Here is a 5,164-nt window from a genome sequence, read left to right as displayed (position 1 = left end):
AAAAGTTTTACGTTGATGAAAATATACCCATGCATTTCTAAGAATAACACTTTCCGCTATAAAAACCGAAAAATGAATATATTTTATTTTTTACCTCTGAATAAACTCCAGGGTTCCACAAGCCATCTCAGCATACTCAGTGTTCAAAATATAGTATGCGGCAAATACCATTAAAAGACCAGTGCTGCCACTTTTAATTTCCTTATTTATGACTTTATTGTCAACTGCAATCATGTAAGACTTGGCAAAAAAGTCATCACCTGAAAGTTGAGCAGAAATTAATAATGAAATTATATTGACAAAAATGATTATTTTAAAGCTAAAAATGAAATATATGTATAGAAAGAAAATAATCATTGTATGATGTATTATCATTGTATGATAAACTCATATCATTGTATGATGATACATAGTTCACTTATTTTTTTCTGAGTGACGGTGAAAAGATTGCATTTATACAAAGCATTCTGCTTCAAATTTGAGTTAAAGCCAATTGCTTAACCTAAATTTAATTTTTTTAATGCAGTGACCTCTGTAACTACGCAAGTTCAACTTTTACTATGCATTAAAATCTGTTTCATAGTTATACTAAGTTTAATTACAAATGTCATCAAGTTTTATTTTAAACTATTACAACTATATTATTTGCAATAAAACAATGCTGGCATTATGTTTCTAGGAAAACTAATGAACCTTTAACATAAAGCCAATATATAACTTTCATTTTTTAATAAGAAATACATTCACTTTAAGCAGAATAAGCCCGAAAATTTCGATAATCCTGATGCTTTGACGTTAGCGGGCTTTTCTGCATTATTTATTCATATTAATCATTGTTTAAAAAATTAAGCAGTTCAATAAAATTAAGATCCTCCAATCATGAAATTTAAACCAACATACATTCTTGTCAAACTGCATAAATTTTGCCTTCATTAAGAAACAGCCATGCTGTTATGAATTTTATGAAGCTCTTACATTTTAAAACAGAAAATGCAGATCAGATAATTTTTACTGATATACATAACTATTTCATCACAATTAAACACACTTATCAACAAGCATGTTATAATATTTGTGCTATACTAATTAAAAGTTAGTTAATATATTATAAAAAGTTAATATATGCTATGAGCAATTTATGACAGCAACAATTTGACAAACAATAACTGTATTACAGCTACTGTTGAAGAAAAAGTCTTACTTTTACATGAGAAACTGATTAGAATAGGTGATCCTTATTGGATGAATTACACAAAAGGTGTCAGAAATTTGAAAACCCAGCTTGTTTCAATTTGTTCAAATTATTCGGAAAGAATGAGTTAGTTTTTGCATTGCCTTGTCTTTGGAAATAAAAAGGAAGCTAAGTCAATAACTGCAGATGTTTTATCTTATTGTGGTTGACTACAGAAAGATGTCTGAAGTTAAGAAAACGTGCCTAAGATGTATAAAAAAGATTATTTTAGAAAAATATATGATAAATACTGACGTCAACGGAAATAAAAATTGCTTCTTTTTTTCAATGAAGTACTCCAGAAGCAGAGATATGACTGAGCACAGTTCATCGTTATCAAACATCTCCAATATGTCTTGGATTGCGTTTTTCTTTTTCGACATAGACTTAAAATTGATAATGCGAGGAATTTTAGTTTCCGAAGCCTTTGCCAAGAGCTCCGGAATGTTCACCCCAACCAACAATTTAAAATGTTGGAAGAAGCCTTTCTCTGTAAAAGGTAGAGGCCAGGAACTTAACAAGTCTGAAACAGTTTTCAGACTGTTGATACCTTTCCTCTGGCTATAAAAAGTGGCCAAGGCTTCTCTTATCGGCATCCTCACATGGTTTCATTGTTGACGATATCTCCAACATCCCCTTCTGCTTCTCCTTCTAGGTTTCAGGGCTTTCACCAATGGGCAGAACATTTGATGTACCATGTGTACAATTTTGATAGAATAAAAGATTAAGCCAAGACAAATAATAAGTATGAAAAATCCTTATGATCCTATAGTAAAAAAATGACTTAACCTTACTAAAAAGAAAATATATTAATTTTGCCAATTAGGTTCAAGCCGAAAGAATCAAATTATTTTTTAGAAAAAAATTACTTACCTTCAGCTTCAGTGTACACACATGTTGAAAAGTAAAATCTGAACTCCCCCCCCCCTCTCTTGATTACCTATAACATGTTACATGAAACAGAAAAAAGGAAAACTAACATTTCATTAAAAAGTGACTCCAAACATTAAAAAGGTAGAAATAAAAAAGTTTATTGTAGATGATTCTGGCATATTCAGTTAAAATATATGATGAATTTAGCTAATTAACAAAATTTAGATCATTGGATTACGTTCTGTGGTGGATGCTTAAAAATAACAAATGTTCTGCAAAAACTTAAGGAAAGTCACAAATGGAGAAGATGGAATCATACCACGTGCCCCAGGCACAGTTGAGAAGTGGAATTCTCATGGATGTTGGTACTGCGTTAGATGGTAATCGACACTTTTTTCAAGCAGCGCTGAGGAATCATCCATTAATATTCAGGACTCTCAACAAACTCCATGTCCCATGGCAAGATGTTTCACTCAGACCACATGGTACTGCACCTCTTGAACCAAATTCGTGATATATCAGGGCGTCATAACTCCAGAGAGTAGCAAAAAAGAAGAGAGACGCGCTCACCGCATACACTCGTTTTTATACACTGCCAAAACCACCACCATTGCCACCACCACAAAACTCACAAAGAGAAATAATTTTTTAAAAATAATATTATTGCCTTAACAATAATCGAAAGATAAATACAAAAAAATAACTTACATATGGTGTGAAATATCCTCATCATCATTTAACAAAGTTTTAAAAATTTAATTATGATAATATATCAAATTAGCAGAAGAAGAAAAACGTAAACTGAAAGTAACATTAACAACTTGTTCTGGATCTTTACAATCCAATAGTAGAACTGATGCTGCCACCTGTCTGCTCAGAAAGAAACTAACTTAACAAATGTTTTAAAAAAAACTGAAACTTGTTCACTATATTAAATATAAATATAGTTAAATATATATCTAAGAAGAAAAAGTTAATAGCCTAATAAATTTAATTAAATTATATATCTAAAAAAACTGAATTTTTAAAGAAAGTAAAAAATATATAAAGTTTACCAAAAATAAAAGAGATTTAAAAAGTTAAAGGTTAACAAAAACATGTAGAATTTCTGAATTCTACATTGACTGTCAATTCAAGCAGCCATAATTGGCTGAAGCACTGAGTTCAACACTAGTGCTTGATACTATACGAACCTTGACAGCAACATTAGAGCACGGCGAATCTTTAATGACTAATTTAAAACAAGTTTGAAAATAGTATTTATTGCACAATTCAAGCTAACATGCATTAATTAAATAATTGAAATATTTGTGCATAAACAACAAACTTTAACGATAACAATACATTTATTCAACTTTGTTTTAAGGTGATTATAGTACAATGTTCAGATATTCTACATTCAAACCATCTTTTAACAGCAAAATATATCTTTTACGTTGTTTTTACACTTCTTTTTTTTTTTTGTAAAAATGGAGGAGAAGCGTTTTTACAGCAGATATTACGCTAAACCATTAAGACGATGATCTCTCTGCTTACATCTTAAGCTTTACTAAGCATCATGAGCAATCCTTGCGTATACGCAGTCATTCTAGAAGTTGAAAGGTCTGTAATATTGTTAAAAAAATTCATCTGCGGCTGTACTTGTGATTGAAGGTTTACGAGGCGTTTTGATTCATCTGTTAGAAACAGGTCAGTTGTTCTTTAAGGACTCTTTTGCTCTTTGATTAATAACAGTATGTTGTTCCTCTTTTGTCATTTTGACATTTTTTTCCATTTAGCAAGAAGAATTTTCCATTGGAGATTATTTTGGAGAAATCTCTTTCTTATTCGATTTAAGGTACACGAGGCGTTTTACTTCATCTGGTGGGAAATGTTCAGGTACTCACTGAGGACTCTTTAGTTCTTTTATTACGTATTGTAATTTTGTGGTTCTTTTTGACATTTGTTTTTTATTTAGTAGCAAGAGCCTTCCTTCGGGCCCCCCAGGGGCACACTCTTGTGTGACGGCCGCGGCGCACCCGGGGCCCCGAGCTGGACCTGATCATTTTTCAGTTTCTCTCTTGCGACGGTCCTGTTTTGAGTTTCTGGCTTTCATAATATATTACACTGACCTAGTGAGCGAACATTTATGAGTTTTTATACCTTTGATTATCTCCTATTTCCGTTGCGTTTATATGAATATTTATTAATTTTGTTTCACTTCATTACCTGCATTATATTCCTTAAATTTTAACCCTTGTTGTGGTTGCCAAATTACTGGTAAGGGCTTTTCATCTTAGCCCCGTGTTACAACGGACTCTGATGGGAAGAAATCACCCGCGTGTTCGCCGTGCGTGGAGACCCGTGTCCCTGGAAAAGGGGATCCTGGTAGCTGAGGAGCATCTTTGTGCCCCAACACACTACTTTGGCCCCTGCTTCAGGTAAACGGGAGGTGCATAGTGACCCGTATGCATCAATCGGCTTGTCACAAACGTCATCTGTTGGCTAGGGTCAAGTCCGGGGTCACTTGCTGGGCACCTCGTTAAGGGTGGAGGCTGTTTCAGGGGTGACTCTCGGGCGTATAGCTATTGGTTAGCATCGGTGTCAAAGTAACATATTCATTATTGATTACTTGCATCCCCTATGTTGGACTCCGTGGTGGGTGGTGCCGCTGATAGTGGAAGTTTATTTATCTTTATATGGCTGAAAATGAACAGGTGTTCAGTTCCGCGCACCGAAACAAAAGCGGGACAACCTCCTCACCTAGTTTTGTCTTGTCAAACTGTCCAAATTATGATCTCTCAAATGCAAAATTTCTGATACTTAGTTCTAGTGAAAAGAAACTGTCTTCTATATCACCTTTTTTAGTTCAGAAATCTCTTGAAACTCACGTTGGAAATCCAAAAAGTGTCAAACAAATGCCATCAGGAGACTTATTAGTCGAAACAAATTCTGCTGAACAAACAACTGCACTATTAAAAATGAATCAAATTGCCCTTATGAAAAAATCGAGGTATAAATGAGGTATAAACGAGGTATATTTTAGAGGTATAAAGGAGGTTGAGATGTTTTGTCAGCGTC

The sequence above is a fragment of the Parasteatoda tepidariorum genome, chromosome 10 (assembly GCF_043381705.1).
Source record: "Parasteatoda tepidariorum isolate YZ-2023 chromosome 10, CAS_Ptep_4.0, whole genome shotgun sequence".
NCBI classification, from domain to species: domain Eukaryota; kingdom Metazoa; phylum Arthropoda; class Arachnida; order Araneae; family Theridiidae; genus Parasteatoda; species Parasteatoda tepidariorum.
The sequence above is the reverse complement of the archived record's forward strand: the minus strand, read 5'-3'. Positions refer to the sequence as shown.